This window comes from Dendrobates tinctorius, unplaced genomic scaffold, assembly GCF_039654945.1.
Source record: "Dendrobates tinctorius isolate UK_male_01 unplaced genomic scaffold, ASM3965494v1 ptg000107l, whole genome shotgun sequence".
NCBI classification, from domain to species: Eukaryota; Metazoa; Chordata; class Amphibia; order Anura; family Dendrobatidae; genus Dendrobates; species Dendrobates tinctorius.
The window spans coordinates 7,684,132-7,699,197 of record NW_027361775.1 but is presented as its reverse complement, the minus strand read 5'-3'; the positions used below and the strand labels follow the sequence as shown (position 1 = coordinate 7,699,197).

At 42.9% G+C, this 15,066-nt stretch overlaps 1 protein-coding gene across 2 annotated transcripts in view; it reads right to left on the bottom strand.

The window, feature by feature from the left end:
- Positions 1-15,066, bottom strand: part of GCLC (glutamate-cysteine ligase catalytic subunit) — a 100,940-nt gene that overhangs the window by 44,238 nt on the left and 41,636 nt on the right. The gene's annotated exons all lie outside the window — the stretch shown is intronic.

Below are 15,066 nucleotides of genomic sequence, written 5' to 3'. Positions count from 1 at the left end.
GTTTAAAAAAAAAAAGGCGGTAAAAAACAAGTCTGGGTATAATACAGACAGATTTTCTCATTAGTTTGTCTCAAAGTTTTTTTTTCAGATTAAAAACTTATTTAAAGAGACTAAGTTTAAGATTTAAATCACCAGGTTTTGCTCCTCCTATGAGAGAAGTATGATGTAGGGACTCCAGCAATGTATCACATACTGGGCTGCTTGAGGCAGTTTTGCAGGGGAAAAAAAAGTGGAAAAAAGAAAAGTAAAAAGGACACCCACAAAATATGAAGCACTAAAGTATGTGTATCTGCCAGAATCGCCTTAAGAAAAGCAGAAGAAGAAGAAACATACCGTAATGTAATTTCAAAGCTACAGGGACTTGTACAATGAACACTGGACACTACCAAAATCCTAGATTAGCTCTAAAATAAACTTTCCACAAGACTTGACATGCAATACCAACAACACCGTCCAGCCCTGTGAGAAATGCTACCTAAAATGTAGTATTGTTAAACGCTATTGCTGCATTGACGCATCTGCAGTTAAATGAATTGGTTTAAAGAAGTTGTTATATACTTGTACACCTAAGCATATCCGTTACATAAGGCCATGAAGCAGTTAATAGAAATACCAACGACAAACTTCACACAAGGCCAAGTAATAATAAAAATAAACAAAAGTCTTTATTAAACAACACATAAAAAAATGCTTCATCCAGGGGTCAGTGCGAAACGCGCGTCGGGTGTGGTGGGTCCCCCGGGTGTGCCCCTCTGGTAACCATGTCTTAATTATGTGTTATTTAGCTATGTATACTGTGTTTAATAGTACAGATCACTAATTTGTGCTAGCTTCGCCTGCTTTGTGCAGTTGTGGACACACCTTTTTTTATTGTTACTTATCAACATATATTTACATTATTTAATTATTGATTGCTGTGTCTTTGACTGCATACGACAGGGGAAGGATTATTGTTATAACTACCTCTATATAGTGCATTATTTGGTGTACATGACAGTGTTCAGCCTATTTTTTGAGATTATACATGAATTGTTGTAGTATACATTGCGTATAGGGGCCTCCTTGAGGGTCACCCACCTTTTTCTCTTGTATTTGTGGTACCTGCCTTGTTTTTAATCAGTTTTTTATGTGTTGTTTAATAAAGACTTATTTTTATCATTACTTGGCTTTGTGTGAAGTTTGTTGTTGGTATTTTGTTATATACTTGGACAACTTCTCATACCCCTCCTCGCTTGTCCCCCATAAAAAATACAGCTTATACTCACCTCCCGTGCTGACGCTCACGGTCCTGGGCATCCAGTGGTGTTGCTGTGGCGCCCAATCATTGATGGTGTTACTGTCGCCTCCTGTCGAGTTAAGCAGGAAAAGGAAGTCCAAGATCAGCTGCAGCCTGGACTTCCTCTTCATGTAAGATTTGTCTGAAGGAGACAGCGAATCCAGTACTGATTGGGCGCCGACGTCACAACAACCGCACAAGAGCCCCGGGACCGCAAGAGCTGACACCGTGGGAAAGGCGCTGGAACGGGAGGAGAGTTTAGGTTTTATTATTTTTATGGGGGCCATACATTTTGATCAAGAAGCGGTTGTACTGGTAGTGGACAACCCATTTAATCTCAAGCACTAGGAATTGCCGTCAGTAAGACCAATATCACACATTCAAACAGTCATGGGTCTGAGTATGGACTGGCAACAGATCTGACCCAAACCCAGCCTCATGTGCCCTTAAGACATTGTTGTGTCATACAGTCATGGCCAAAAGTATTGACACCCCTGCAATTCTGTCAGATAATATTCAGTTTCTTCCTGAAAATGATTGCAAACACAAATTCTTTGGTATTATTATCTTCATTTAATTTGTCTTAAATGAAAAAACGCAAAAGAGAATGAAGCAAAAAGCAAAACATTGATCATTTCACACAAAACTCCAAAAATGGGCCGGACAAAAGTATTGGCACCCTCAGCCTAATACTTGGTTGCACAACCTTTAGCCAAAATAACTGTGACCAACCGCTTCCGGTAACCATCAATGAGTTTCTTACAATGCTCTGCTGGAATTTTAGACCATTCTTCTTTGGCAAACTACTACAGGTCCCTGATATTTGAAGGGTACCTTCTCCAAACTGCCATTTTTAGATCTCTCCACAGGTGTTCTATGGGATTCAGGTCTGGACTCATTGCTGGCCACCTTAGAAGTCTCCAGTGCTTTCTCTCAAACCATTTTCTAGTGCTTTTTGAAGTGTGTTTTGGGTTATTGTCCTGCTGGAAGACCCATGACCTCTGAGGTAGACCCAGCTTTCTCACACTGGGCCCTAAATTATGCTGCAAAATTTGTTGGTAGTCTTCTGACTTCATAATGCCATGCACACGGTCAAGCAGTCCAGTGCCAGAGGCAGCAAAGCAACCCCAAAACATCAGGGAACCTCCGCCATGTTTGACTGTAGGGACCATGTACTTTTCTTTGAATGCCTCTTTTTTTCTCCTGTAAACTCTATGTTGATGCTTTTGCCCTAAAAGCTCTACTTTTGTCTCATCTGACCAAAGAACATTCTTCCAAAATGTTGTAGGCTTTTTCAGGTAAGTTTTGGCAAACTCCAGCCTGGCTTTTTTATGTCTCGGGGTAAGAAGTGGAGTCTTCCTGGGTCTCCTACCATACAGTCCCTTTTCATTCAGATGCCGACGGATAGTACAGGTTGACACCGTTGTACCCTCGGACTGCAGGGCAGCTTGAACTTGTTTGGATGTTAGTGGAGGTTCTTTATCCAACATCCGCACAATCTTGCGTTGAAATCTCTTGTCAATTTTTCTTTTCCGGCCACATCTAGGGAGGTTAGCCACAGTGCCATGGGCTTTAAACTTCTTGATGACACTGCGCACGGTAGACACAGGAACATTCAGGTCTTTGGAGATGGACTTACAGCCTTGAGATTGCTCATGCTTCCTCACAATTTGGTTTCTCAAGTCCTCAGACAGTTCTTTGGTCTTCTTTCTTTTCTCCATGCTCAATGTGGTACACACAAGGACACAGGACAGAGGTTGAGTCAACTTTAATCCATGTCAACTGGCTGCAAGTGTGATTTAGTTATTGCCAACACCTGTTAGGTGCCACAGGTAAGTTATAGGTGCTGTTAATTACATAAATTAGAGAAGCATCACATGATTTTTCGAACAGTGCCAATACTTTTGTCCACCCTCTTTGTTTTGTTTGGTGTGGAATTATATCCAATTTGGCTTTAGGACAATTCTTTTTGTGTTTTTTCATTTAAGACAAATTAAATGAAGATAATAATACCAAAGAATTTGTGTTTGCAATCATTTTCAGGAAGAAACTGAGTATTATCTGACAGAATTGCAGGGGTGTCAATACTTTTGGCCATGACTGTAAGTCACAGCAGGAGTATGAAGATATGCAGTCATCAGTATCATGGCATATCTAGAGCTATACAGTACTGGGCATAATAGTTTGGTTACAAGTTTTGGCAGGCGAGTGCCAATTTAATGACGCCAAGTGCTTTACGTAATTTTGCAAGGTCATACTTGTTTTACACCATGGTAAAAAGGCACTGCAGAGGAATCAGGCGAATACAATCATGCACAGCGACACACAATAAGTTAGCGCCAGCCAAATCTGTCAAGCAAGTACGGTCTATCAGGGTGAGAGACATATTGCTGGAAACTAAAGGGTGCATATGTTCCCCGTTTTTCGAAAAAGGCCATGGTCACACAATGTTTGGGCAGCTCCAAAACATTAAAAAAAAAAAAAAAATAAAAAAAGTTTTACAATAGTGTTGAAGATGTCCGCCCCTCAATGACCTGCCTTTATTTCCCCTTTAGGAGCCATACATTTTCCAGAATTTTTTCCATCAACGTAGTCATAATTTGGCTTGTTTTTCTTGTGGCACAAGTTGCAGTTGGCAACGCACCATGCATTTTACCATATAAAAGTTAGGTGAGAAAAATGCGTTGTTTTTATGACAATTATTTTCAAGGTCAATAGGATTGCGGTGGTAGCAAACTTAAGCTTTATTTTAGTGGTTTAAAGAAAGAAAAAAAAAAAAAAAAAAAAAACCACAGTACTGACCAGTTTAGTGGTAGAATCCAGGACATGGTCAGGAAAATTAGAAAGGTGGTGCTAGATATCGTTTTATGTAAATGTTTCTATGTCACAAAAGGAAGTCTCCAAGTTTGTTACATTTACGGCCATACATTTCTAGTGCTGGCATGTATTGCACAATGGCCACATCATTGCTAAGGCCTGCTTCACACATCAGTTTTTAAGGTCAATCGAAATCCGCCAAATAGCGTAAAACGGATCCGCAGGCGGACTGACAGCAACGGGTGTCACCGGAGTGGCGGATGGACGGATCCGGGGAAGGTTAGAATTTAAAGGAACCCGCTCCTGATTGCAGAGATGGCCGCGAGAAGATATCGGCGCGATCTCGCGGCATAGCAGAGATGGCCGTGAGGAGAGAGAGAGAGATTTTAGCGGCTCCCGGGATGGTAGTCAAGGGTTAAATTGCCTCCCGGAGTGAAAAAAGCGGACAGTCACTGCAAAAAAACGTTGCAGGGTCCGTCTCATCCGCCCAGGAGTCGCTAAAATCTTGGCGGATCTGTACAATAACGGGTGTGACGGACGACTGTCAGTCAGGATCCGCCAATAATGTAAGTCTATGGGTGTAAAAAAACGGATCCGCCCCTTTTTTGGCGGATCCGTTTTTTACAAAAATTGGCGGATCTTGACTGGTGGGAGAAAAAACTGATGTGTGAAACAGGCCTAAGAAAAACTAGTTTCTCAAATACATTGCAGGAGAAGAAAATACAGAAAGCAGCCAAGTACATGGAATTTATTAAAAGACAGTTTTTCTTGTAGAATGAGAAGTTTTCGTACGAATACAAATCTAAGGCTGGTTTCACATTAGGGCAGCGCATCATGCCCCCCTATGTTTAAGATGGTGGGCGCATGGTCTAGCGCTTGCATGCGTCCGTATGCGTTTTCGTGCGCATGCGTTTTTGTAGTGTGCGCCTAGGCGCGCCGACGCAACCTGTTGCATTTTTGGGTCCGTCCAACTGTTTCAAGAAAACGCATGTGCACGGAATGCGACAAAATAACACATTACAGTCTACATGGCTAGAAACTGGTTAAAACGCATGTGCCTAAAAAAAGCAAAAGCATGCAAAATGCATGATGCGTTTTTTGCATGTGCTCTATTGCGCACGAAGCGCAGCGCTAAAAAACGCTAATGTGAAAGTAGCCCAAGGAAACAAGTCTCATACCAAAGGGATTAAAACTAAAACCTACTGTGTTCAAGATACCAAGAGCCAATATAAGGGAAGCATGGAATCCAGAAACCACTAATACACTGCGCTGTGTTAGCCACCAGTAGTTTCTAAAATCTCCTTTTAATGAAAATTCCAATGAGGCTCAGAAAGCATGATACATGGTCAAAGACTAATCCGGATCTTTCGGAGAAGAGCAATGGGGGTAAAAATAAACATGTCTCCCACAAACGCTATATCATTCCAATTGTTCTATTAATCACATCGGAGCCAAAAGAGTATCTTATAGCGTACACAAAAAAAAAGCTAAAGTAACAAGTCACTGGCTTTTCAACTTTCAATTTGAAAGCAAGTAACGAGGTGGTTTTCAACCATAAGCCTTCTGCAAGGGGCTCAGAAAGGCACATTATGCCCACGTACGCTCTGTGAATGTAACACTAGCTGCACGCACTGTTCGGAGCAGTATTACACCAGAATAGTCTATGTAATAGCATGCAACTCCTGCACTTGTTCAACACACCGCCAAAAGAATAGAGCTGTGCACAGACCCAAGGACATCCAGAATTTGCCCCAATCATTTCAGACTACGTTCTCACGTAAGCTTTTGGGGAGGTTTTTTTTTTTTAATATTTCTGCACCTATTAGGTAAATTTGGTTATTGCTTCTGTTTCCTGGAACTTGGCTTTAACCAAAGTTGGCAACAATCATGCGCTTTTAATACATTTCCATAGAAGAAATATACTAAACGCTAATGTGTTTTCTACCTGGGGATTTTCTGTATGCAACTCAATCCTATGGGAAAAATCTGCACATAGAAGATAATTTGGGGTACTCGCAAAAGAAATTGATATGTTTCAAATAAGCAACATGCACTAAAGGTCAGTGCAGGTTGCGTGGAAGGAAAAGGGGGAGGGAAAAAAAAAAAAAGTATAACATGCAGGCTATTTTACAGCCCAGAAGATTGCATTCAATTGAAGGCAGTGAGGTTGGTCCAAACTTCTTGAAGAACTACAAGATCTATTTACACATCTGTGGATGTAGGCTTGATCAAAGCCTTCTATCTATTCATCTAATCCCAAAAAGACTCGATATGAAGATCGGAGCTCTCGGATCGGGGCGTGTATAATCGCTTCCAGGACTTCTTGCTCTTCTTTGTGCTGGAGAATGTTGTTAGCCTAGGTGCACACTGCACCTGTGCAATTAGCCTACAGTGTTCGTCGATAGCTTTTCCAAATGTATAATGTAATTTACCAGATGGGGGCAAAAAATATATATTTTTTTACAGCCTCCTCCTCGCAGGTATGCCCCAGTATACCATTTGGCTCAGTGGATCACTGCAAAGAAATGTATACTGTACGTGTCTTTATGATAGCTCCAGTGAGAAAAATTAAAAACCCATAAGACACCACCCTCACATTGAACATACGGCATTATATGTGGCCGAGAAGAAAATAAGGTATAGCTGGGGAAAAGAGAAAACTAATTATAACTAGGAAGTGAGAGCCAACATCCATCTCTGAAGTATGGGCCTCCTGCAGTAACGATGCAATTATATCAGGGAGATTTGCTGGGAATAAAATCTCAGTTACATAAAGGTAGCAGGATTTTACAGAGCCTAAGAAAGCACCACCCGAGAGATGGTATCTGCCCTTCAAGGACAGGAAGCCTATTGAAGAGGGCGGTAACTCACATCCTCTTAAGGGTATATGCACACGTTGCGGATTCTGCTGCGGATCTGCAGCAGTTTCTGCTGCGTTGTACAGTACCATTATAATCTATGAAAAACAAAAACCGCTGTGCACATGCTGCAGATTTTTCTGCGCGGATTTGCTGTGGTTTCAAATCTGCAGCATGTTACAGTGCCTACAAGTAGTATTCAACCCCCTGCAGATTTAGCAGGTTTGATAAGATGCAAATAAGTTAGAGCCTTCAAACTTCACACAAGAGCAGGATTTATTAACAGATGCATAAATCTTACAAACCAAAAAGTTATGTTGCTCAGTTAAATTTTAATAAATTTTAAACATAAAAGTGTGGGTCAATTATTATTCAACCCCTAGGTTTAATATTTTGTGGAATAACCCTTGTTTACAATTACAGCTAATAATCGTCTTTTATAAGACCTGATCAGGCCGGCACAGGTCTCTGGAGTTATCTTGGCCCACTCCTCCATGCAGATCTTCTCCAAGTTATCTAGGTTCTTTGGGTGTCTCATGTGGACTTTAATCTTGAGCTCCTTTCACAAGTTTTCAATTGGGTTAAGGTCAGGAGACTGACTAGGCCACTCCAACACCTTGATTTTTTGCCTCTTGAACCAGGCCTTGGTTTTCTTGGCTGTGTGCTTTGGGTCGTTGTCTTGTTGGAAGATGAAATGACGACCCATCTTAAGATCCTTGATGGAGGAGCGGAGGTTCTTGGCCAAAATCTCCAGGTAGGCCTTGCTATCCATCTTCCCATGGATGCGGACCAGATGGCCAGGCCCCTTGGCTGAGAAACAGCCCCACAGCATGATGCTGCCACCACCATGCTTGGCTGTAGGGATGGTATTCTTGGGGTCGTATGCAGTGCCATCCAGTCTCCAAACGTCACGTGTGTGGTTGGCACCAAAGATCTCGATCTTGGTCTCATCAGGCCAGAGAACCTTGAACCAGTCTGTCTCAGAGTCCTCCAAGTGATCATGAGCAAACTGTAGACGAGCCTTGACATGACGCTTTGAAAGTAAAGGTACCTTATGGACTCGTCTGGAACGGAGACCATTGCGGTGGAGTACGTTACTTATGGTATTGACTGAAACCAATGTCCCCACTGCCATGAGATCTTCCCGGAGCTCCTTCCTTGTTGTCCTTGGGTTAGCCTTGACTCTTCGGACAAGCCTGGCCTCGGCACGGGAGGAAACTTTCAAAGGCGGTCCAGGCCGTGGAAGGCTAACAGTAGTTCCATAAGCCTTCCACTTCCGGATGATGCTCCCAACAGTGGAGACAGGTAGGCCCAACTCCTTGGAAAGGGTTTCGTACCCCTTGCCAGCCTTGTGACCCTCCACGATCTTGTCTCTGATGGCCTTGGAATGCTCCTTTGTCTTTCCCATGTTGACCATGTATGAGTGCTGTTCACAAGTTTGGGGAGGGTCTTAAATAGTCAGAAAAGGCTGGAAAAAGAGATAATTAATCCAAACATGTGAAGCTCATTGTTCTTTGTGCCTGAAATACTTCTTAATACTTTAGGGGAACCAAACAGAATTCTGGTGGTTTGAGGGGTTGAATAATAAATGACCCTCTGAATAAACTTTTCTCAATTTAAAAAAAAATTAAACAAAGAAATAACATTCTTTTTTGCTGCAGTGCATTTCACACTTCCAGGCTGATCTACAGTCCAAATGTCACAATGCCAAGTTAATTCCGAATGTGTAAACCTGCTAAATCTGCAGGGGGTTGAATACTACTTGTAGGCACTGTAATTCTTTGTGCGGAATCTGCAGCGGTTTCACACCTGCTCCATTGTAGAGGTGTGAAACCGCAGGGCTAATCCGCATGTCTTTTGACCTGCGGATTTTGCAAAATTAGCATGGAAAAATCCGCAGACCAATCCGCTGCGTGTGCACATAGCCTAAGTTGGATTCAGAGCACGAGATGACCTCCCGACAGTTATTTGTACAACAGATCAAACATTAAAGTATACACCCAATTGAATAGTACACACCAACCAGTGAAAAGAAGGGGAAGGGGAAATATAAGAGTGCTGTCATGGACCCTGTAAAATTCCATTACCAGAAAGTAACTAAGATTTTTCCCCTTCTGCCATGACAGCACTACCTGGGAGATTTATATAAAGCAAGCACATTAAGTGAGGCATCACCGCTTGTAACACCCTTCTCCCAAAAGGATAAATCAGTAAAGGAAGACAAAATCAAGTCGATAATGTTTATAGAAGGTGGAAGACGACTATATTGTCGCCTTACATATCTGGTCAATAGACACCTCCGCCTTATCTGCCCTTGAGGCTTTTCCTAACCCCCTGGAAGGAAACAAACAAGGCTTCACTCTTCCGCCATTGTTTCTTCTTAGCCAAGTATTCTATTCAAGACCCGCCTAACATCTAGGGTGTGAAGTGTCTTTTTCTCCACCTTTGGATTATTAAAGAAGGTGGGAAGAACAGTTTACTGGGTTCTATGGAATTTTGTGGCACTTTCGGGAAATAGAGTGGATTTCCTTTCATTCCATTTTACGTACACTACCATTCAAAAGTTTAGGGTCACTTAGAAATTTCCTTATTTTTGAAAGAAAAGCAGTTTTTTTCCAATGAAGCCAACATTAAATGATTCAGAAATACCCTCTAAAAAAATTGTTAATGTGGTAAATGACTATTCTAGCTGCAAACATCTGGTTTGTAATGCAATATCTTCATAGGTGTATAGAGGCCCATTTCCAACAACCATCACTCCAGTGTTCTTATGGTACTTTGTGTTTGCTAACTGGATGGTTAGAATACCCTTGTGCAAGTATGATCGCACAGCTGGGAAACAGTTTGGCTGATTAGAGAAGCTATAAACCTGACCTTCCTTCGAGCTAGTTGAGAATCTGGAGCATTACATTTGTTGGCTCCATTAAACTCTCCAAATGGCCAGAAAAAAAGAACTTTCGTGTGAAACTCGACAGTCTATTCATGTTCTTAGAAATGAAGGCTATTCCATGCAAGAAATTGCCAAGAAACTGAAATTTCCTACAACGGTGTATACTACTCCCTTCAGAGGAGAGCACAAACAGGGTCTAACCAGAGTAGAAAGAGAAGTGGGAGGCCCCGCTGCACAACAAGACAAGTACATTAGAGTCTGTAGTTTGAGAAATCGACGCCTCACAGGTCCTCATCTGGCAGTTTCACCAAACAGTACACGTAAAACGCAAGTGTCAACGTCTACAGCGAAGAGTCGACTCCGGGGTGCTGGTCTTCAGGGCAGAGTGGTAAAGAAAAAGCCATATCTGAGACTGGCTAATAAGATTAATATGGGCAAAAGAACACAGACATTGGACAGAGGAAGATTGGTAAGAATCCAAGTGCTTGGACTTTGATCCCTTTAAGAGAGGCTTGGGGTCAGAACCAAAGCGCTGGATGGATTTGCCCTGACTTCCATACCAATGATCCCTTTAAATCATAGCTCATCCAGGATGCAAATTTGATAACCTATTTTATGCTCCATCATAGAACTAAAGAACTAGAGCAGTATCAGATTCTTAGCAGTTATAATCTATATAGTGCTTCTTCTACAAGAATTAAAAATAAATAAAACTTGGAAAAATAAACTCTAAAAATAAAATTTTAATTACAAAAATTTTAAACACCATTGAATCATCAGCACAATTTTGGAACCAAAATTTTTTTTCGTTAGGAAGTTATAAGGGTTAAAGGTTGACCAGCGATTTCTCATTTTTGAGACATTTTATTTTTACGGACCACATCACATTTGAAGTCACTTTGAGGGGTCTAATACCCAAAAGTGACACCATTCTAAAAACTGCACCCCTCAAGGTGCTCAAAACCACATTCAAGAAGTTTATTAACCCTTCAGGTGCGTCAAGAATTTTTTGAATGCTTAAAAAAAAAATAAATAAATAAAAATGAACATTTAACTTTTTCACAAAAAAATTACTTCAGGTCAAATTTTTTTTATTTTACCAAGGGTTCAGGAGAAATTGGACTGCAAAAGTTATTGTGCAATTTGTCCTGAGTATGCTGATACCTGATATGTGGGGGGGAACCAGTTTTGGTGCATGGCAGAGCTCAGAAGGGAAGGAGCGCCGTTTGACTTTTTCAACGCAAAATTGGCTGGAATTCATGGAATTCAGATCGGACGCCATGTCACGTTTGGAGGGCCCCTGATGTGCCTAAACAGTGGAAACCCCCGAGAAGTGACCCTATTTTGGAAACTAGACCCCCCAAGGAACTTATCTAGATATGTGGTGAGAACTTTGAACCCACAAGGGCTTCACAGAAGTTTATAACGTACAGCCGTACAATTAAAAATCATATTTTTTCCACAAAAATGATTTTCTCACCCCCCAGTTTTTATTTTCCCAAGGGTAACAGGACCCTAAAAGTTATTGTGCAATTTGTCCCGAGTATGCAGATACCCCATATGTGGGTGTAAACGACTATTTGGGCGCATGGCAGAGCTCGGAAAAGAAGCAGCGCCATTTGACTTTTTTGGCTGGAATTGAGATTGGACGCCATGTTGCGTTTGGAGAGCACCTGATGTGCCCAAACAGTGGAAACCTCCCCAATTCTAACTCCAACCCTAACCCCAACACACCCCTAACCCTAATCTCAGCCGTAACCCTAGCCCTAACGGGAAAATGGAAATACTTTTTATTTTATTATTTTTCCCTAACTAATGGGGTGATAAATGGGGATTTGATTTACTATATATGGCGGGTTTTTATGTTTGGCAGCTGTCATACGCTCTAAGACACTTTTTATTGTAAAAATAGTTTTTGCATCACCACATATTGAGAGCTACAGTTTTTCCATATTTTGACCCACCGAGTCATGTGAGGTCTTATTTTTTGCGGGACGAGTTGACAGTTTTTATTGGTACTATTTTCGGGCATGTGACGTTTTTTGATCGCTTTTTATTCTGATTTCTGGGACACAGAATAAACAAAAAACAGGATTTCATGAATTTCTTTTTTTGGGGGGGGGGGGCGTTTGCACCGTTCTGCGTGTGGTAAAATTGATAAAGCGGTTTTATTCCTCGGGTCAGTACAATTACAGCGATACCTCATTTATGTCTTTTTTATGTTTTGGCGCTTTTATACAATAAAACCAATTTTATATAAAAAATAATTATTTTTGCATCGCTTTATTCTGCGAGCTATAGTTTTTCCATATTTTGACCCACCGAGTAATGTGAGGTCTTATTTTTTGCGGGACGAGTTGTCGTTTTTAGGCTGTGTGCACACGCTGCGGATTCCGCTGCGTTTCCGCAGCGGTTTTGGCCGCTGCGGACACGCAGCAGTTTTAGCTGCGGTGTACAGTACCATTCATTTGAATGGGGAAAAAAAAACGCTGTGCCGACGCTGCGGAAAAAACCGCGCGGATTTGCTGCGGTTTTGAATCCGCAGAAAGAATTGCATGTCAATTCTTTTTGCGGAAACCGCTGCGGGTTCCTATCTCCACCATTGGAATCCGCAGGACCAAACCGCAGGCAAAACCGCAGATAATCCGCAGGTCTTTGGTCTGCGGTTTTTGCAAAATCCGTGCGGATTAATCCGCAGCGGATTCCACAGCGTGTGCACGTACCCTTATTGGTACTATTTTCGGGAACGTGACATTTTTTGATCGCTTTTTATTCCGATTTTTGTGACGCAGAATAAACAAAAACCAGCATTTCATGAATTTCTTTTGGGGGGTGCGTTTACAACGTTCCACATGCGGTAAGATTGATAAAGCGGTTTTATTCTTCGGGTCAGTACGGTTACAGAGACACCTCATGTCATTTTTTTATGTTTTGGCGCTTTTATGCAATGAAAACTATTTTTGCACCGCTTTATTCTGTGAGCTATAGCTTTTATTTTTTCCCTGATGACGCTGTGTGGTGGATCTTTTTTTGCAGGACAAGATGACGTTTTCAGCGGTACCATGGTTATTTATATCCGTCTTTTTGATCGCGCGTTATTGCACTTTTAGTTCAGCGGTATGATAATAAAGCATTATTTTTTGCTTTGTTTTTTATTTTTTAAGGGGTTCGCTAAAGGGGTTAACTAATGGGACAGTTTTATAGGGTGGGTCGTTACGGACGCGGCGATACTAAATATGTGTACTTTTATTGTTTTGTTTTTTTTTTATTTCCAAAAAATGAATTAGGGAATTTTTTTTTTTAATTTACTTAGCGATTTTTTTATAAAATTATTTTTACACTTAACTTTATTACACTGTCCCAGGGGGGACATAACTGTCATGTGTCAGATCGCTGATCTGACACATTACAGATTGCTGTGACAGATCAGCGATTGACACAGGCGCTGCACAGGCTTCCTCATGCCTCCTCTCTGCAGGCAGTGAGGAAGCCGGCTCTCTGCAGGCCCCCTGAAGGTCCCTGCCGCCATATTGGATCCAGGGACCTGCAGGGAAGGAGGCCCCCGCAGCAGGGCAGCACATTGCTCTGCTGCGGGGGTCTTAGGGAAGCACGGAGGGAGCCCCCTCCCTGCCGATGCTTCCCTAAACCCCCGGTACACTGCGATCGTTTGATCGGTGTGCGTGGGGTTAACGTGCCCGGGGCAGTCCGTGATTGCCCCTGACAGTGTCGGGTGTCAGCTGTGATAATCAGCTGACACCCGGCCGCGATCAGCGGCGCTCCCCCCCCCATGAGCGCCGCTGATCGCTATGACGTACTATCCCGTCCTTGGGAATTAAGTCCCAGGCCACATGGACGGGATAGTACGTCATATGTCAGAAAGGGGTTAAGCTTGGCGCTACACTTCTTGGGTCTTTCCTAGTAAAGAATACAGAGAAAAGGACCTATTTAAGGCTACTTTCACACTAGCATTTCCTGGAGCTGCAGAGGGAGGCGCCAAACGCACCGCGTTGCATTTTTGTGCGATCGGCGCACCGTCAAAAGGACGCATGCGCCAGCAAACGCATACCTGCACACGGCCTGCATACCCAATGCTAAAGATAGGGTATGCAGGTCGCACGCAGCGTCATACGCCCATAGGCGGAGCTGACCGGAGGAGGTGCGCGGAGCTTCACATCGGCCGTGTGCGGAGCTTCACAGCAGCCGTGTGCATCCCTCCGCAACTCCAGGAAAACACTAGTGTGAAAGTAGCCCAACATGGTGAGCTTTCACAAAGACAACTCACCACTCTGCCTTTCAGTCTAGGGTACCAAACTCGGAGGCTGGATCATCTCGCACAGTCTCTCACTGGAGGTGGTGGACTCACGACCTGCCATATTCTTCTGGCTGGTCTTACTGCCACTCGTACGGCTGTCACTCTTCCTGCATATCCATGCTTAGCAGACAGGAAAGCTAGAGCAACTGGCACTCCTGTAGTCAGTCATACCTTCATTATATACATGAGGTACCATGCATAGCCACACCTCCAGTCCCACACCCTTTCCCGCAAGTATCTGTACAACTGCCAGGTCAGAGCTTCCCATCTACACGCTTTGTGCAGGGAGCCGGTATGACAGTCCTGTGCATGTCCAGACCTGGCATGTTATGACAGCATCTCACTTTCCAGTGCGCTCGTTATCAGGGCACTCCAATTTATATCACCAGCACTCTCCCCGTGCAGACTTAGGACAGGTTGTCCACAGGATTCATTTCAGCAAAACGGTTTCCGCCTGCACACCACCACCACCATCCGGGTCGGCAGCGGCGTTTCCAGGACTGCCAGTGTCCTTAAAGTCTCTTGGCAAACACGAGCCAGATCAGGGCGACTTATTTTTTTCGTATCGCTCCTTTATCTGGTTCCCTCAAGGATTGGAAACCAAATTGATGCGGAGGAAAGGTACTGTCCTTTTATGCAGTAGGTTTCTGGTCCTTGAGGGGTGGATACCCTCTCTCAGGTGGTGCTGTCATAGGAGAAGAGGAAAGACATTATGTCTCAGATTTGTTTACGTAGAGGGGGGGGGGGTGTTTTTGGGAGTATGCCTTTAAAGCAAAGGCCTTCCTCTGATAAAAGACGATATTTTGGAGCCAGTAATCAGTGAATATTAGTGTTTTGCTGCGATCCGATACTTATGGGAAAGCTTTTCGGTGTTGTAGAAAAGAGAAGGACATAGCGCATCCACATCACCAGA